This window comes from Perca flavescens, chromosome 8, assembly GCF_004354835.1.
Source record: "Perca flavescens isolate YP-PL-M2 chromosome 8, PFLA_1.0, whole genome shotgun sequence".
In the NCBI taxonomy this organism is placed as follows: Eukaryota; Metazoa; Chordata; class Actinopteri; order Perciformes; family Percidae; genus Perca; species Perca flavescens.
Genome location: NC_041338.1, coordinates 19,869,825 through 19,890,441, shown reverse-complemented (window position 1 = coordinate 19,890,441; position 20,617 = coordinate 19,869,825). Strand labels below are relative to the sequence as shown.

Below are 20,617 nucleotides of genomic sequence, written 5' to 3'. Positions count from 1 at the left end.
GAAGAAAAAATGGGAGAATGAATTGAAGTTATTTAGAAGGTTCTCATGAAAGCAATTTTTGACAATGCCTGGTATGTGTGTGTATGTGCATCTGATTACTGTATCCGTGTGACATATGCTGTTATATTTTTTCAACAGCACAGCCATTAGCAGAATGAATAGCACTTCTATTTGTGCAGCAGAGAGATGAAAGGCACTTTGATCTGAATTATTTTGAGGTTTCCTCATCTGATTGAAGATATTTTCAAAAATTAAATGCAGGCTATACTTTGATCAAGGTTTAGTTTCTGACATTGTCTGATTGAGTTTTAAACATTTGTCTATTCTTTGATCTAAATAATCTCTGTGCCTCTGTGGGAGTTAAATATGCATGAGAATATGATTGGGTAAAAAATTTAAATAAAACCTTTTCACAGCATGTTCATGTCAGAAGCCCCAATGCATGTAGTTTGTTCTCTTGTCTGATGCAACAATAGCATCCCAAATACCAGTCTTACTCTTTGGATTTGGTTTGCATTTGGCCTGGCAAAAAGACAAATCCGAAGATAAACCAGTATGTTTGCATGTACTTACTTTCATACAATAACATATTCAATATCATAATTCATAAAGATAACCACTATGTGCATATGTCATGTCCTGTATTGTAATTTGTATATTTGACCAACATAACCATGAAACATGGAAACATGGGATTTTTGAATTTTAAGTCTGGATTAGTTTGGGCACTCTTATGGCTGAAACTAAGCAAGGTGCTGAAATTTGGGTATTTGCATGTGAGATAAAAGATAGTTGACAGAAAAATAGCTTTGGATTTGTGTCTGCCTATCTATAAGCCTTCTCTTCTAAACATAGACAAGTCTTAGCAGTCAAGCAGCTGTGCTCACAAATCTCTCTTTCAAAAGTCTTTCTGATTTATTTGATGAATATGCATAGACTACTGAGATCATCCAAGGCCTCCTGTTATGTGGACTTAATTGTTATGCCTGCATGCATTCCCTCGCTCGCCCCTTTTTGGTATCCTTTTCCAGCTGTAGGGATAGCTGACTGTGCTGCTGAAAGTGAGAAATAAGCATTGAGATTAAGACCAGATGTCATCCTGCATGCTAATAGTGATTGTGCTAACAAGTGTAATTACTGATTTTACCCAGCAGAGGGCCTCAATGTAACATAACATGGTCCATGGTATAAACCCAGTTTTAAAATTCTATCTTGACAATGGAAAAAACAAGGTCTGTGTTGCATCCGTCACTTTGATTCAGTGGAGGGTCTCGTTAATTCTGAATGTGATATTTTAGCTCACAGATTACATTATTATTATTTAAGTCTTAGATAGCTGGTACAACTGTGAACTGTTTTTAAATCAGTGGAGCTTATATCTATTTTTTTGTAGTTACACATCCGTAGTAAACTGAAAACATTTCTCTCAAAGTCATATTGAAGTATTCTTGTTAGAGTTGTGTGATAATATTGTTATATTTTGTAGTGGTCTGTAGATATTTTGTGTAACTAATGATTTTAGCCTTTGGAGGGCACTGTTGGATTTTGTCCATAACATCCAGCATCTCTGGCAACATTGTAATTATAATTACAAACTTCACCCCATCAAAAGATATACTTCTGTTCCAGGGTGTGTGAAATTAATTCATATATACGTGTTTGTGTGAGAGGAGGGGTTTACAGTACTTATGTTGTGCATTCTTACTAACCGCACATTTTCTGTTTTCCCTTTTCTCGTCCTTCTTGCCCACACTTTGTGTGCTTGTTGCATCATCAATCCAGATAAGAGGCACTTAAGTGCATGTCTCACTTAGGAAATAAAAAGCCTTGCCTCTACCAAGTGTAGGAGGATAAATGGGTGCATTTCACCTTGAGGTGTTTACAGTTGAGTGTGGTGTCCAACAGGAAACATGTCTTTCCGTTCACTCACTGCTTCTCACACAGCTACAAACTCTATTTTCATTGCAATTTCCCAGTGCATGTGGCCCATGCTACATTAGAAAGAGTTTCTGTTGAATATTTTTTTGCAGGTCTGTGTAGTTTCACCTTCCCTTAAGAAAAGTTGGCAGCATTTGTTCTCTAGTTTGTATTTTGTTTTTGCAGTTCAATCAGCTTGGTTGAACCATTCATCCAATTCACTCTCTGTCTCCCTCTCCTCCTTTATTTCCAAGTAATCCCCTCCCTTCTTATAATCTATGTGCTTGTCAGGAAGTTGAGTTATTGCCTTTGTGACCCCTTATAACTCTACACCTGACACATGCAGCTGTTGGTCAGAGGGCTGTAACCAGGAGGGATATTTTACAGATTACAGATTTTCATGGAGCTTGTTTATATGAAACAATATCATCCCAATACAGTTATTATGGATAAGATGGACCTGACTTCTGAGTTGTAGGCGTGCTCAGCAGTAAAGTAACAGGATTTAAACCTAGACAAAAGTAGCTTGTTGTTCTTCTCAGAGGATTTGAGTAATGCAGCTGCACCTACAAAATCAGCAGCGGGTGACCTAAGAGGAGACACTCCTTGTAAGAGTGATACAAATTTGACCTCTCCCTCTGATGAGTCTGTTTTCTATAGCAAATACAATCATGGGAAATACTTTAGCTCAGCGATTAGGTCCAAAACATTAGGTATGAATTAACTTCATGCTATAAAGTCAGAATTAGACTTTGTTGATCTGAATGAGGAATATGAGTGTAGATGACAAGAGGAAAGAAACATGAATGTGCCCATTGAGTCACTGACTCAGTTGACTGCCCAGCACTGAGAGCTGTCCTCAATTTGTCAGCTGTGCTATCGCCTGTTCACGCCCAGCCCTTGTTTTAGAGTGGCATTGATTGCCCCCATTTCAAATGTGGATGGGTATATGTGTTATAATGGACTGTCAAATCAGGATGTGGAAAAGTTTATTGGGGACATAGTTTGGGACGCACTAAGGCCCTGTACTCGTATTTGTTTTAAAGATTATTTTTTTTGGGGCATTTTTAGGCCTTTATTTTCACAGGACAGATGAAGACATGAAAGGGGGGAGAGAGGGGGGGGAATGACATTCAGCAAAGGGCCACAGGTCGGAGTCGAACCTGCGGCCGCTGCGTCGAGGAGTAAACCCTATATACATATATCACATTTTTTTTATTAGCAGTACTCACAAGTTTTTCTGCACCTTGCTAAAAATAGCTGTTAGGTACAGACTGGCCACTCAAGTGCATTTGGGTACAAATACAGTAGTAAGTTAGTAATTCTCTCTGCACTTTTGAAGCCTGTTGACAGACAGTGATAGGCAAATATCTCAAATGCCATTATGAAATTAAATGCAAATGACTCCCTGTGTGGAGCGTTAATGTCCCATGACAGTGTTTTTCAAGTTCCCCACTGCTTCTCTGTGTACATCTGTTGGCTTGGATTAGACTTGCTGACGAGACAGCAGTCAGGTTGGAGTTTTGAAGCCGTAGCCAATCCATTTATTCAAGGATCCAGCAGTCAGTGCGACGTCTGATTTGTTTGTTGTTGTGTCTGCACATAAGTTTGTATTTTCCGGGGGTCGGGGTTTTGGGTCTGTAAAGAACCTCTGTCTTCTGTAAAGTTTTATCTTGTCGCTGATCTTTTACAGTACCATTTTGCTTGGTTTACCTAATACAGATTATGCATTTAACATAGTTAATGCGCAGCAAAGATAACAATGAGATAGATCACCAGAGGGTAGGCTGTAGAACTGATTAGGTAACATCATATGTTGTTTATTAAGGCACTTCTACTTCACATGACTGAAACTGTAAGAACTGGAATATATGCTATCTGCAATGTTTGTTTAGTCATCTACTGCTTTCCTGGAGCCTGAAGTAGATAATATGACAATTTACAGCACATGATGGGTGTTTCTTACTGCCAGAGAGCTCATCTGGTTAAAAAGGCCTGAGAAAGTAAATGTAATTCACCAAATGTACATGTAATTGTATGGTAACACTCATGTCACAGTAAATAGCATGATTACAGGCACTGTGTCTTTTAGGTGTAAACAAACACTGTTTTTCTTGACCAATCCCTTTTCTTCAATTTCTAACGAGTATAACTTTCTGAAGTCATACGCTTACATATACATAAACCTTCCTGTGGCTTTTGCTTTCTTTCTTTTTCTCTCTGTCTCTCAGAGTATCTTGTTCTGTCACTCATGGCTGACCCACTTCTGTTGGTCATCTTTTCTATCGGACCGATGTCTGAGTGAGGCAGTGCTGCCCCGTCTCTCTGCTCACGCTAGCAGCTATCTCTGCCTGGGGACTAGGGGAACTAGAGCTTAACAGATCATTTATTGCATTGCATTACAGTGTCAGTTAAGTGCTGCCAATCTCTCTGTTGATCTGGAATTAAAGTTATTTTCCTTCAGCTGCAATTGTGGTTGTGGCTTTCCCTCCAACTACAGTATGTCCATGTCTTTGCCTGTTAAAGTTCTGGATGATAGACAGATCAATAACGCCCATCACCAAGGGTGGTATTATTTGTTTGTGGCTGTTGTCAATTCAATTGGATTTTGCTCCTATATTGAGGGCACACACACTCCTCTTTGTCACACACTCTCTGTCAGAATGTGACACACACACACACACACACACACACACACACACACACACACACACACACACAAACACACACTGCAAAGAAACTTTCAATGACATTATTGGTTTTATCAGAATTAAGCCAAAGCAGGAGCCTGGCCCTCTGGCAGGCCTACTGAGCATGCTCAGCACTGCTGGCGGCTAGGTAGTGGATCAAAAACCTTGATCTACTACTAGCACTACATTTCTCTCTCTCGTGAGTCTGCTACAGCACAGGCTCAATGGGCTATATAAAGAGGGAAACCACACAGGATGCAACTATGTTTTACTATTATTGTCGTTTTCATTATTAATTTTCTGCTAATTATTTAAAGGTACTTTATTGTCACATACATATACATGTAGCAAAATTCATTCTCTGCATTTAACCCATCCCTCAAGGGAGCAGTGGGCAGCCAATCAGCACCCAGGGACCAACTCCAGATCTGAGCCAGTGCCTTGGAGAACCTAGTACATGTTTTTGATGGTGGGGGAAACCGGAGCACCTGGAGGAAACCCACACAAACATGGGGAGAACATGCAAACTCCACACAGAAAGGCCCCGTAACGACCTGGGTTTGAACCCAGAACCTTCTTGCTGTGATGCCACAGTGCTAACCATTGGGCCAACATGCTGCCCTTATTTTGGTCTATAAAATGTGAGAAAATAGTGAAAACATGTCCAACACATTTTCCTAGAGCCCATTATCACAAGATAAAGAAAAGCAGTTCATCTTTACATTTAAAATGCCAAACAATGTGATGTTTGGCACCTTTGCTTGAAAAATGACTTAAACGTTGAATTGGTTATCTAAATAGTTGCAGATTAATTGTCTAATGGTTTTGACTCTGTTTTATTCAAGACAAGACTAACTTGAAAAATGAAGTCTGCAAGTGAGTTATGTCTGTCTTGTTGAGTGGATTTGTGGTATTTTGTAGGAGAATCAAAGAAGAAAAAAAAAATCTAAGATGAGAGGTGATGATGGTGAGAGAGAAAGAGACAGAATGAGGAGCCAGTTTAAATAGCCTGGCCACCCCATGTGGATAATATCAGTTAAGGGGACCCCTCCCATCACAACATGTGGCTAAACTACAAGGGAAAAAAACAGACAGCAGGAAGAAGAGCACGGCCACAAGGCTGCCACTGCCTTCTTTTGTCTTTTTGTCTTCGCAATAATATTGTATCGTGACATCAGTCTTGTATAGTGGGCCTCCATTTCCTCACATTCAAAAATCAAGCATTCATTTAGTATACGCACTGCATACTCCAAACCTGCTTAATTAGTAGGTAGCATGGAACTGGGGCACAGTGAGTATCTTTCTCAGTCAATCACTGTCTTAGTCTTCATTTTTTAGAGCTTTATTGAAATATAAATAAATACAGTAATTTTGTTCATGTGGCACGCATAAACGTGTACTTAAAAGTGGGCATTAAGAACCAGCAGTTACAGCTACAACAACACAGAGAGAAATATAAGATACATCCCTCCCTCAGGCCTCTACAATAACCATTGCTGTAGTAGCTTACACTACCTCTGAGTCTCACTCTCTCAACTCCTACAGTAGTTGCACCTGTTGAAGCCATTCTGCAGCTGTGACTAACTAATTCAAAAGAACTTCTTTACCATTTCAGTTCTTTGTTCCCATTCATATGCATTTAGACAATTACCTTGGTCTTCAAATAAGTGAGTGTTTTAAAAAAACTTCAGCCGTTTTATAGTGGGTTGATGGTGTTTTAGTCCTTGAACAGTTGAATAGTCTTCACTCAGTTCTTTAGCAATGAAGGAGGTAGTCGTGAAAGAAAAAGGGCCCTTTGGAGCCAGTAAATAGTTCTCGTGGCTGTGATCTGGTGCAGATCTGGAGTCCTTCACTGAAAAGATAAAATTATGATTTAGAACGAAGATCAATGTTATTTTGTGAATGGATTCATAACTAATATTTTTACATGCAGACACACATTGCCCCAGGTCTGGTGGAGTCTGGTGATCAGAGTCGATTACATTCACAGCATAAGGTTTGTCTTTGCTCTGTTGCTGTACTGTATGTTGTAGACATTTGTGAGAGAGAAGCTGATTCTGCCTCTGAGGGATAATCTCTATAATCAATCACAAACTACAACATAATCTCAGGAGGGAAATGAGTTGATGGAAGGGGCGATGATACATGCTGGTGCTTTGCTTCTTCGTTGCTGTAGAATCATCAGTTTTGTGGTTGTTATGGAGGCTCCCCATGTATGTGGATGTGGTTGATGTTACTGACTCCATCAAATCAGCACCATTACCCACTCCCAACAGGCTTATTACACCCAAAACAGGAGTTGATACATTCATTAGGCTCACAATGAACTATGTGCATCATTTTATGTGTCCTCTGTGGAAGCTGAAAGTGAGTGTTGCCTGACTTATAACACTTCTCAGCTAGCATTTATCTGGAGGAAGTGTGAGTGGACTTGAAAGGGTCTGTGTAGCACTATTGTGCTTCACCACTGCAAATAAGATGCCATGGTGTGTGCATTCAGAGGTATTTTAGTATTGGCTTTTATGTCCAAGGACTTGATGTTCTTATTATGCTCTGTAACTCAATGCGTTATTAAACAATTTATACTGTGACTATAAAGTAAGCCACCATAATGTTCTCATAGACCCATTTCATATAAGAGAGATGCATATCTACTGAACTGGTCAACTGAATCTATTGTCAACCCACGTTTGACCCAGTTACTGCTTTCACAAGTTAAAAATTCCTTATCATTAGTCATGTCAGGGGGTGCGTCATCAGGTCCACTGGGTCTAAGTGCAAGTTTAGGGACAATGGTAGGGACCAGAGACCTAATTTTCAGTGCATGTGCAGTGTAAGAGTTGTAATGTATGCATAAGAACACCATATCCATCTTTCTATGCTAGCCTCAGTGCTTACCATTTATATGACAGATTTCAACAACTTGTATGAGTTTTTCACAGGACCCAGTACTGTATAACATACTTATCTCATCATTCCGCAAAACTGAAGCCCCACAGATTGATGCTGTACTTACCCAACGGGTTTTGTGTTTATCCTCAGCAGTTCAACTATACATTATTCATGACCAAGTAATTACCTCTGTGTTTGGTTGCCTCACTGTTGTAAACACAAAGTTGACAGGCCGATGCTGTCAGTTTTATGATCCGAGATGTAAAGCATCTTTGAATATTTCTTGGACAACTGGAGTTGGGAGCCTCTGTACCCTTTGCTGATACTGAATTTAATGGGAAAAGAAAGCCAAGCCTCTCAGCGAGCAAGCAGTCATGAGTTGTCTGGACCGGGTGAGGGCTCATGCTAGAGCGCATCGCTATTGGTGTTTTGACTTGCAAAGTTTGGAATTTGTGACTGTCAGTGTTGCCAAGGCTCACAAAGCAGCCTGAGCAGTGAAGCGGGTCTGTCCGACCCCTCTGTTCTCTGCTGACCTTCTGTGATGTCACCCACCAGGGTCATTGTGCTTGAAAAACACTGTGGGTTCACTGATCTGCAGGCCTAATTTTCCTCCCACTCTTTTGCTTACATCTTGGTGTAATCCCAGGACTGCACATTGCCTGTGCCTCCATATCTGCTCCTGTATGAGACAGATCCTAGAAGCAGCCTATCGATTTTCAATGCGTCATTAGCACAGTGATTTTTGGACTGCTCATGTAATTATGGTCAGTAGGGTGTTACAATTCATGAGAGGATTCAGTTCTCCTAAACTTCCTGGCAGCCTGGGGGACTTTGAGTTTGACTTCCTCATTGATTGGCCCATTTTGTTAGCCTCTGCAAAATTAGCCACATTCCTTTTGATCTTTTTCTAATTAGTCTTTTCTTCAGTGTGCTAGTGTAAACACCTTTTCCTTTCATTATATCCCTCCAAAAAAGACATTCGGAAACGAGTCATGTCTTGTTCTGAGATTTCTCAATTCCCAACAACCACGTCTCCATCGCAGAGACGGATAAATTAGCTAGAAGTCGTTGTATTTCAAGTTATGTAGTGTTTCATTTCAGAATTCACTTTACAAATAAAAATGACTATATTCGCATGCATGTTAATATCCATCATATATTTGACCTCAACAATGTCTTCTGTTGAGAAAAAAACTAATTTCCAATTCACTGATGTCACTGGAGTGACTAGATCTGGGTCTTTTGTCTGTGAATAATGACCACTCAGGCACCCAGGAGTCTGCTGTTGTTTTTCAGCTCCATTTGACACACATACACACACAGCTAATTACTAGAGCGGAAGACACCCTCTTCCCCGAGACACTCATCCACCAATGCACCAAGAGGGTGGTCATTTCAGCCAATCTTCTCACTGGCTCCCTGAAGACAAGCTGGTAATGGAAGTGTTTATGCATGCAGTGTTCTTACACTATCACTCAGTTGGAACAGAGGGCCCTGCAGAGTGCTGGCAAACTCTCTGATTTTAGGCCGTCTTCTTCACTATCTACCTCAGGCTACTGTTCCCTGCAGCCACTGTCTGCAGCTGTTCAGAACACCAGCAGGTAATAACCTGCACCTTAGTGACAAAGGAGAGAGCGTGGGAGTGTAGGTGGAAGAGGAAAGAGTCAGAGACGAGAGCGAGTGGGCAGGTAGGAGAGAGGATCCTCTGAGAGTGGATAAACATGTGAACACTGCGATTCCCTCTGCCTTCCCATCTCTCTGTGACTCTGTGTGGGCAGTTAATGAGTCTGAAAGCTTCTCCTCGGCATCTGTCAGCTGAGAACCGGATGAAGGCTCTAGTGCAAACTGTAGTTGAAAAGAAAAGCTCCATTGCACCTTGATAATTGGTACAATGTACAGTATAGGAGTTTTTTTAAATGTCTTTTTACTTCTCAGCTTCATCCATAGACTACCCTATGGGTTCAGTTTCCCTATACTGTACTGCAAAGGACAACTGGTTTCTAGACACACAAAAATATTATGCAATTCAAGGTATGCATGCTTATAGAAACAACACAACAGCATTAGCACAGCATGTTCGGCTATTCACACTTTGGATTTATTAAACTTTGTGCATGAAACAGTTTATATTTTCTACCTTTTTATGTTTAAAGTTCAAGAACACAACATAACTCTTTGCTATAAAATCAAAATAAACTGGCCTGAAAAAAAAAAAAATTAGATGGGAGATGACTCATCACCTGTCTAAACAAAGATTGGACTTAATAAGCTTTGTAAAGGTAGTACTGCACATCGCAAAGCTATTGTACTGGATTGCATTATGTTGTACAGCTGTAGCTATTGTTCATAGTCTCTGTACCTACCTGTCACACACAGTGCATCGTTACTTTAGGCCTTGAGATTTGACGGCCAGACAGGAGTGGTGGAGCCAGACCACTCTGCTGTGATAACATCTGAGCTTGCCCACGATGTTATCCTTACTCTGTCGTAAAGCCTAATGGTGTGTAGCCATACAATGGAGTGTAGTTAAAGTTTTGAGTTGAGATGAAACAGAATTTGTATGACCTTGGTATGGTCATACACCCCCCCTTAACAGATTCTTGGAACAGTAGCTAGGTCTCCCACTCCCACTAAATGCCAGATGAGCTGGTGTTAGGACTATTTTTCCACTATTAAGCCAGAGTTTGGCATGTTTCTTAATTTATAAAAAAGGAAATTACAACAAATAGCCTACAGTTGTAATCAAAACAAATGCTCAGCTGCTGGGTTGATCATGACTGATTTCACAAGTGCTTTTGTTCTCCCCACACAACGTTTTTAGTCATGAAGCCCCAAAATGTAAAACTCCTTAAGCAATTAAAGTTACGGCATCTATGATTTTGAACCCAGCCTGAAAATGTATGCTGGGGGTAATTCAGTGTGGCTGTCATTGTGACATTTATGTTTTCATCTAGCAAATGCCCTCAGACTGACTTACAATGAGTAAGCAGTTAGGAACATTGTCTAGAATACTTTGATGATATGGTGTTGTAATGATCAAGCCTGTGAAAGAAATGCATTTTTGTCTGTAACCACCCTGTCCTGTTTTTTTTATAACAGTGTGAAGGGCTTCACGATGGAAATAATTTTCTGTAGAACACTGACAGCAAACCATTGATTCAGTTATCCTGGAATAAAAAAAAACTGCTCTCACATGGCAACACACACAGATGGCAAACAGCTTGCCTAGACTTTCCCCTCTGACACCTTTTTGTGGGCGTTGGAGCACAAGCTCCTTATTCGCCACAGATTCATATTTCATGGATTGGATCACTAAATATATCACATATCATCCAGATCCTCATTTCCATCTCTCTCTGCTTTCTCTTGGGGGTATGGTGTCAATTTTGTGCCCCAGGTGGTGGCCATATCTCCTGGCTCCAGGCCCCAGCATGGGAGGCCCTCCCTGGAGGACCAAGGATAGCTGAAGGACTGAATGTTTCAGTGTAACCCCCCTCCCTTCCACGCTCTTATAATGGAGGCACGATGCATTATTTATGTAGTAGAGCTGGTCAACATATTATTGATGGTGTTAATACAGTATATGTAATGCCTCTTTACTGTTTTACACCCACACAAATGCATTCAGTATTTGAGTTCAGTTTTTGTTAAAATATAGTGACTTTGAGAGCTACAGTACACTCTTAGGAAATCACTGAAAGGAGGGAACAGGCAGAGAAAAATAGCTACTAAAGAGTGTATTGACTGTCTCTGGGTGTCTTCCTGCACCATTGACTACACCCAGCAGGTTGATGAGTGGAGGAGCTGTTTGGCTTCTAGGTCGGGGCCGAGGTCATCATCCAGGCTTTCATGTCCTCAATAGCTGCAGGCTCCCTGCTGAACCTACTTTATATTCAGTTCTTTCTTTCACTTCATCCTATTGAAACTAACAAGCTTTAATCAGATATCATAGCTCCAGTAACTTGAGTGGGCACGAGTGGAAACCTAAGATACAGTATTACAATTCCTTCAACTGTGACCACGTTTTGCAACAAATTCACCGCAACTTTATGGGGATGATTCAAATACTTTCATGATTAGCTTTTTAAACCCCCAGCGCAGCCATAGCTCATTTTTCAACATGCCCCTTTGTCAGGACTTGTTGAAGAATTAGCTGAGGGAGGTGCAGCTATTCACATTCATATGTAAGGAAGCACATGCCAGAAATAACAGCTCACTGAGGAAATAAAGCTCAACTTCGTTTAGGGCTATGTGTTATATTATTGACCTGCCTGGGTACAATCCCAAATAAACAGTGGAACAACTTAAAATCTGGGATATGGTGTCACTTCAGGTCTTCCATGTGGTTTTGTAATATAGCACTTAGCTGTGTCCCATTTTTTTTTTTTTTCCCCATGCATTTCTTCCACGTGTGGAGGGAGGAGTTTGTAAATTGCCTGTAAAGAATAAATCCTGCGCGATTACTGTAGAGGAAAGTACGGACGTCTTTTTCTATTCATGTCACCAGGAACCCATCATCACACTGTAGCTGGTCAGTCTCTCTGTGTGTGTGTGTGTGTGTGTGTGTGTGTGTGTGTGTGTGTGTGTGTGTGTGTGTGTGTGTGTGTGTGTGTGTGTGTGTGTGTGTGTGTGTGTGTGTGTGTGTGCGTGTGTGTGTGTGTGTGTGTGTGTGTGCGTGTGTGCATCCTCTGTTCGCTCGGTTTGTAGTTGTGCTGGGAGGGAATAATAAAAGCGCCGCTGGCCACCTTGCTTTCTTTACATCTGGACCGTGACATCATCGCCTCTCGGGTGTCTCTACTACGGACGCACGCGGCGCAGCAGTCCGCGAGACTGCTCCTGCCCCGAGAGCACAGCAGCAGCGGACCGAGCACACTTCCCAACACACGCTTCTTCAAAGTACAAGAAAACTCTCAGGTCGTTACATCTGACGTTTCACATTTGGATACAACGGTTACTTGTTTGTTTTTTTCTGCACGTTTGACTTCACCGCGCTTGTTTAACTGCTCGGACATTTATGGGAGCTTTTCATTGTAAGTAAAAACCTGCAGTGCTGTCGACGTGTGCGACATACGTTACACTACATACATTGAGCGGGATTAGCTCCTAACGCGATTGATTGTTTTAAGTGTTATTAAGGGCTATTTGATGGATGCAGCTGCTGTGATTGCCTTCTGTATTGCAGTTATAACCAGCTCCTGCCAGGCTTCCAGTCAGCGTTTTGTTCTTCACATGGCTTGATGTGCAAACACCGTTTTTCGCACTGGACACCACCACGCACTGATACCGTATTTTGCCAGCCTTTTGTCAAAGCAGAGATTCCTTTATAAAAAAGGATTCCCTATACTTCGAATTCACCTAGTAGAATAAATGCTACATCATGTGTTTAGTGTTATCGTCTGTAATTAGTTGTAGATTTAAAAAATATATATATATATTATTCGTTCTTTTCCCTTATTAAAGAAATAATGCATGTTTGGTGTAATGAGCACCTCTTTCCTACCCTACTTTGGACCTGCAATGCCGAAAGGAAATTGCAAATCAAATGTAAAATTTTGTATCTTTCATAGTTTTAAAAAGTCATATTCTGTTGGTCAGTTAAAGCTGAGCCCCAGGAGTTTTGAGTTGCACAATAGTGAAAACAAACCCCTGGAGGGAAAATACTTTAGAATTTTTTTTCTCAATTACTGGGAAAGTGTTGACCATGACTTTACTGTAAGCAGTCCTGAAGGGCCCCTGTTTTTCCCGATGACTGTATTCAATTATTATGCATCAGATATATGGTTCTGGATGATCTTTAAAATCTTGTATCTGTTAATCACAGTCAGTTATAATTATTATAGCCTTGCTCAATGTATCTCCTGCAGTGACCTAGACTATGTCCTTTCTTTAATAACCAATGTAGACCAGCTCACATCAACTAGATCAACTAAGCAACATGCATTTTTATTGTATTTGCGTTTTTGATCATGTGGTTGCCAGAATTTCTGTAAACAGACAGGGAGCAGTTGAACCTGTTTGTCAGGATTATGTGTTTTTAGGCATGTTCGCTGTTCTTTGTTAAACTCATGTGTTGACTATGCACAAACATCATCTATAAAGCTAGCCACTATTTTTGTGTCTGCATGTAAATGTATGGCAAAACCTGAAAACCATTTTGATCCTTCATGTTTTAAATGAAGTATTTTTGTTGTGGCTTGTGGTCAAGACCCTGTCTGTATAGTCTGACTGATTGACTACTAAGTGGTTGTTTGCGCACAGCAGTTGTTTGAAATGTCTCACTAAAATCCCATATATTTATTACATATCGTACACATAGTATAGTGTGGTTTAGCATGTGTGTAGTGTTGCTATCACTGTACAAAGCCACAAGATTAGGATGACACTTGTCAAATCCACAAGGAGAAAAGGAACAGCTATGCTGTACTTATTCACTTTTCCCATGAGCTCATTCAGTGACCATTGTCCCCAATGTTCAGTGTTTCCTACAGACTTGGAGTCATCGATGTTTCAGCAATGTTCCCTACAGACAGAATTTATTTGCGGTGTTCAGCCTGGGGGCGGGATGCTCCTTCATCAAACACTTGAGTTGACTGCAAAACATCATTGCAATCACAAACAAACCTCTTTTAAAGGAACACTTATTCACCGTAACCCCCAGAGTTAGATAAGTCGATACATACCCTTCTCATCTCCGTGCGTGTTGTAACTGATGCTCCCAGCGCTAGCTAAGCCTAGCACAGGTCCTGCAGGAAACCGGTTCCAACTAGCCGCCTGCTCCGAATAAGTGACAAAATAACGCCAACATGTTCCTGTTTACATGTTGTGATTTGTATAGTCACAGGGTGTACAAATAACAAGGTCACTATGCTTTTACTATGTAGTAATTGTTGACTCTATTACTCCAACTCTGAGCAAACTCCAGGCAAACTCTCTGCTCCTCACCACAGGGCTTCAGGTGCGGTGAGCAAATCACTCCGCCCAAGTAGCACAAGTAGCAGTGCTTCGCCTTTCTGAGAATATAGTTCCCAGTTTATATTCGGTTAGAAGATGGCTGTATCTCATATGACCTTGTTATTTGTACACCCTGTGACTGTACAAATCGCATGTAAATAGGAACATGTTGGCGTTATTTTGTCACTTATTTGGAGCATTAGGCTAGTTAGAACCGGTTACCTCCAGGATCTGTGCTAAGCTTAGCTAGCGCTGGGGGCGTCAGACAGAGTTACAACACGCACGGAGAAGGGTATGTATGGACTCTGGGGGTTACGGTGAATATGCTAAAGTCCCAATAAGTCAGCGTGTTCCTTTTTAAGGAAGTCCATTTACCAATATATATGATTTCACATCCAATGAATGTTTACATCTGTTTTGCAGACCTTTTAGCTTTTAGCTGGATAGACTGTTAAAAATCTTGGATAGAGCAAATTTATTCAGATGGTCCATTCAAAAAATTTGTATCTATGGGAGACACTGCTATCATTAAAGAGCAGCTTTGCAGTAATTGAAATGTACAAAGGCCCTGTTATTGGCTGCTAGTCCAGCCCCAGAACTCACTGAGCAGAAGACATCAGGGGCGGCTGTGGTTCTATACCTGGCCCTGCAGTCCCATGTCAAAGTGTCCTTGGTTCTGGTTCCAAAGTGTGTTCCTCCCGATGCTGCGCCATCGGTGTGTGAATGTGTGTGAATGTTTATCTAATGAACAGCTGATACCTCAGCCTCGGCCACCAGTGTATGAATGTGTGTGAAATGGTCCTGCACTATGTAAAAGCGCTTTGAGTAATCTTGAAGACTAGAAAAGTGCTATAGAAAATGCAGTCCATTTACATCAAGGGGAGAGGAGGGTGTAGCTGCATTTGATTTCAGGCTTTGAGTCATGAGAGATAAATCAGCAATATGGTATAAAGCTGCAGAGAGATGTCCTCTCCCACTAATGCTCTGGTGGTCATATACAGACCTACCACACTGGTTAAATGTTTGTATGTTTTACTGAGATATTCAGAAAATGCATGTAAGAACTAGGGATGCACCAAATCCAGGATTCGGCTTTGGATTTGGCCGAATATTGATTGATATGAGTTGTGCATGAAGGAATCTACAGACAGCAGCCAAAATGCAGCAGCTTCAGATATAGCAAAGGAAGGACAGTCGCAGCTAAAAACGTATGTTAACCAGACGACCATTAGCAGCTTTGCTAGCCCTGGTAGTAGGATTCGGTATTTGGTTTTGGATTCGGCAGAATCTTAACCAGTGGATTCTATATTTGCCTGAACCCCAAAAATCTGGATTCGGTGCATCCCTAGTAACAAATTTCCCTTCAATATGTGCTTAGTTTCTCAATTGATTGTTAGATGTTTAATTTGCATGATGGCAGCATCAATTTGTGAATACATTTTGTATTAAAATCTCAGTAGGGGTATGACACTAACTCATGTGTGCTTTGGATGAATTCAAATGCTTCTCAGTTAATTTGCCTCTTTACTCCAGTATGTGGTAAAAGGGGGAATGAACACCTGAAAGCAATTGTTACTTCCCACTTCTTGCTATTAGTCTAGTCTTTAACGGTATGAATGAAAGCTGAGGGTAATGTTTTTAAACCTTTTTTACCATCTTTAAAAAATACTAGTCAATAGTTCATAAGCCTGCAGCTTCCCAGCCTTTCATCCATGTATGTCTTTAAGAAGATGACCTTGATAAGAAGAGTCTAGTTACTATTTTGGGTGATACTGCTCTTTGTCCTGCAATTGACCTACATAGCAACACAGTATGGATGTGATGTCTGTCTCACTTTCAGGACATGAAAGTTTTTTGATACAGTAGTTTTGCCAGACTGCCTTTGGGTTTCCTCCATGTGCTTTATCTGCCAAGAAAGTTGTATTGAATGCTAGCCTGCTGTTGTCTTTAATAAAGCCTGAAATTGAATATTGAATGGTTAACAAGGGCAGTTTTACAGACACTGAAATGTTAATGTAATGTTTGGAATTTCTGTTTCATAAATAGACATTTTTAAGGAACCAATCCTTTTGTCTGATGAAGAACAGTTGTATCATGTTGGCCGGTTTTACATTACAAGGCTTAGTTTTACATCACTACAGTGCACTGCAGTTTAACTTCTTGAATTTTCTCCATAATACATAATTTCACTTCTTTCCCTTTTCAATGTTTTATTTTTCCTTGAGAAGGCAGCTTGTTTCCATGACTCCAAAATATTCTTGAGTCGCCCATTCAGCTCCTGTCACCTTGACACACTTTGTCACAGCTGCTTTGAGGGGGCTGCTAATTGAATTGTTTGTGAACAAAATCTGATTTGTAGCCCCGAAAGAGCAGCTGTTTTCTGTGGTTAAGAAAAGAGGTCTAAGGTGAAAGTCAAAGCTTAAAGGAACACGCCTACTTATTGGAAATTAAGCTTAATCACCGTAACCCCCAGAGTAAGACAAGTTGATACGTACCTTTCTCATCTCCGTGCGTGCTGTAACGCTGTCTAACGGTTCCAGCATTAGCTTAGCCTAGCACAGATCCTGCAGGTAACTGGTTCCAACTAGCCTATTGATCCAAATTGTGACAAAAGTGACAAAATAACGCCAACATGTTTCTATTTACATGTTGTGATTTGTAGAGTCACAGCGTGTACAAAAAACAACGTAACATGAGACACAGCCATCTTCTAACCGTAAACAAACCGGGAACTATATTCTCAGACAGGCTTGCTGCAAGCATATCACTCCGCCCAAGTACTATATTCTTCCGCCTGAGAATATAGTTCCCGGTTTGTTTACAGTTAGAAGACGGCTGTGTATCATGTTACGTTGTTTTTTGTACACGCTGTGACTCTATAAATCACAGCATGTAAATAGGAACATGTTGGCGTTATTTTGTCACTTATTCGGAGCAGTAGGATTACTGGAACCATTCACCTGCATGTTCTGTGCTGGCCTGATGCCGCTGGAGCCGTCAGACAGCCTCACCCACGGAGATGAGAAGGGTATGTATGGACTTGTCTAACTCTGGGGGTTACGGTGAATAAGCTAAATTCCCAATAAGTCGGCGTGTTCCTTTAACAGGCTGGATATGTTGTCTGTAGTGATTTTGGTGTGATGCACGTTTTCAACAACCTTACCTTAAAGATATTCTTTAAGGACATTACAGTAGTCCAGGTATTGCCATTTTGTGACAGCACGTTGCTTCATGTTGCCGCTCTGCATTTCATGTGGCCTCTCGGGGACTGCAAAGCCCTTGTTTTGTCTTTTCTTTTGCTGCCCCCCACATGCCCACTCACAAACTGCCTATTTTGCTTATTCTGCTCAGCTTTTGTGGCAAGGGCTATTCATACCTCCAGTCAATGTCCATGAGGTATTGAGGAGTTCCACTGCAGCCAATTCTTTTTTGATGCTAGTTAAGAATACCCACCTGATAATGTGAAAGCTTTATTCAGTAGTCATTGGCCTTGCCTAAAGTTGTGTCCAAGTTTCTTCCTGGGTAATAGGATTACATTTATGAGCATTAACAAGAGAATTAATTATCTCTGAAAGGCTCTGTTTGGTGATTTGCAGTTGGATTTGTTAAAGAGACCAAGACATTTTCCTGCTGAACTCTTGTAGTCTTCTCCTGTGTTGTACTGGCATTTAAAAAGTATCTAAAACTGTTGTGATCTTGACAATGTTGGTACATGCATAGTTAGTTTTAAATGTCAGCAAATAGTCACATGTGTAATTTCAGATTGCAAATGTGAGAACATGGATATGGGCTAAGGGAGCCAGAGCTAAAATGTGTACCATGTAGTCTGGTTTAAATAAGATGGCATGATTTCACTAGCTCAGCACTGCTAGGATAAGGGTGTGATCCTACTAGGCAATGTGTAAAATCTTCTCACCTATGCTACTGGGAGGGCTGTGATTGAAGAATCTACTGCATTAAGTATGTGTCATTAGATTATATCCTGAGGAAATAAGGCTGGATTGCTTGATTGCTCTGGCCTGTGCTGTTCTGTGCTTTATGTACTCTCGTTCCCCATACAATACAGTGTAGGTTCTTTTCAATTCAATTTTATTTATAGTATCAAATCATAACAAAAGTTATCTCGAGACACTTTACAGATAGAGTAGGTCTAGACCACACTCTATAAATTCCAAAACCCCAACAATTACAGTAATTCCCTCAAGAGCAAGCATTAGCAGTGGCTATTGCGACAGTGGCAAGAAAAAACTCCCTTTTAGGAAGAAACCTCGGCAGACCATTTGCTTGCTTAGTATCAGAGTGTCGAAGTTGCAGAGTTGTTTTTAAAAGCTGTTTTTCATAAATTCCCCTGTATCCAAATTAGCTACAGCAGTTCAGACTCTTCATGATAACTTGTAGATAAATTTGTTCTAGTTATTTTTTAACACAACACAGAATGAGGAAATCCCCTCGAGTGTTTACAGTTCCTCCACATTGAAAAAAATGACAAAACAATTGACCACAAGTAGTGTTTTTATTTTTTTCTTCCATCTTCTATTTGGCCTGTTCAAAGTAAGGCTGAAATGATGTTAGTAACCCCTATTGTGACTTTTAAGTGTTGTCAAATGCCACGCCTGTATTTGACATAATTTTTCTTATCTACTTTTTCTCCTCTGTACTTTCAAATAAATAGAGGTTAAGGGGGATATGTTTTGAGTATGACAATCATTTTAGAACTTCAACAGTAACAACTTTGTTTGTGTAATGAACTTCTGACCGTTGAATGAACCTCTAAGATAAATTCTCTGTGAAAATGGTCCAAAATTAGCAGTAAATGGCTGTTTTTGGCTTCTCAGACATGAATAAGGTGGAATGTTAAACCAAATATTTGCCTCATCTCTTTAAAAATGTATCAAGCAAAGATCTGAACTGCAGATTTGGTTTGGTTTTCAAGTAAAATAATTACATAAGGGAGCTTCTAGTGTGGCCCCCAAACTCTGATGTTAAAACCCAACAATATGTTGTCAAAACTCATAAAGACCTTTCCCCTTCTCTCCAATGTAAAGATCCTTTTTGGAGCCTCTCATTTGTTTGTGGTTAAACTGTAGAAGGGGAGTGAGGCATCAAAGACCCACCCAGAACAATAAAAGCTAAGCCTGTGGAGTGTTGACCCCCAGACCTTAAGCTCTTCATTACTGCAGCTCACTGCTAATTGTTGTGGACAGGACAGTCCTGATTTGCCCAACCCTCCCCACTACAGGGTGGTCAGCTCTCACTGCCAGTCTTAGTTCCTCACTTCTATACATCTGAGGTCAAGAGGCAAGGAACCTGTTGGTGCCCTTTATCCCTACCCACCCAATAAACCAACATCTTCCTCTGGAAAACAAGAAGAACTCCTAAACTTAACTGAAGAGAAGTCAATGTTTTTGCCTTCTATTGAAGCAAAAATGTTACCATATGCTCCCCTAACTCCTTAGCCCTGTGATTTTATGCTGACTTAATCTTGATTGTAGTGACCACAGACCACATCCTCCAGAGCATGTGTGACCATTACAAATGGTGTTTTAAGCTAAGATTAGCTGGCAGAGGTATTTTGAAAAACATATTTACCCAAAAAGAGATTTTGAGCTGGTAGTTGATTTAGATGCAACAATGGCTGCTGTCATCAACTTTGATTACATTATCATCCAGTAATGTTTTCAGAGGGCCCTTATGTTGTGTAAGACATAGCGCACAACCCACATATTCTAACCCACGTTCTAACAATTGTTTTGCAATATAATCCTGTCATATTTGCAATCAGCTATTGATTATAGCTTGATGATGTGGGGGCACACCAAACTAATTTTGAATATTATCCGTATCTGCAGTGTGTGATGCCTTCATTCTTTTTCACAGCATCATCAAGCCTGTCACAGTGGTATGTTAAATGTCACTACAGTACAATGTGAATAGGATAATAAAATAGCTGAAAGAATACTTCAAAGGAGACAACCACGAATTGTCATGGGCTACTTTTGTAGGTTGTCCAAAAGGAGATTTATCTACTAAACAGGAAATGTGTATTGCTGTTACCCTGCCTATTTTGGCCTACACACAACCATGACCATCATTTTACTTCATTGCCCCCATGTTGTCCCCTGAGGCTTAAGATCTCCCTGTCCTCCCATATCACATGTATCATTGGG

At 40.6% G+C, this 20,617-nt stretch overlaps 1 protein-coding gene across 11 annotated transcripts in view; it reads left to right on the top strand.

The window, feature by feature from the left end:
- Nucleotides 1–20,617, top strand: part of LOC114559551 (pleckstrin homology domain-containing family A member 5) — an 87,503-nt gene that overhangs the window by 21,259 nt on the left and 45,627 nt on the right. Inside the window, exon 1 of one of the 11 annotated variants that reach the window (XM_028584258.1) lies at nucleotides 11,955–12,030. The exons of the other annotated variants lie outside the window; for them this stretch is intronic. The gene's annotated coding sequence lies outside the window, so the exon portion shown is untranslated. Of the gene's footprint in view, nucleotides 1–11,954; nucleotides 12,031–20,617 lie in introns of those variants that run through there. 11 annotated transcript variants of the gene reach the window in all.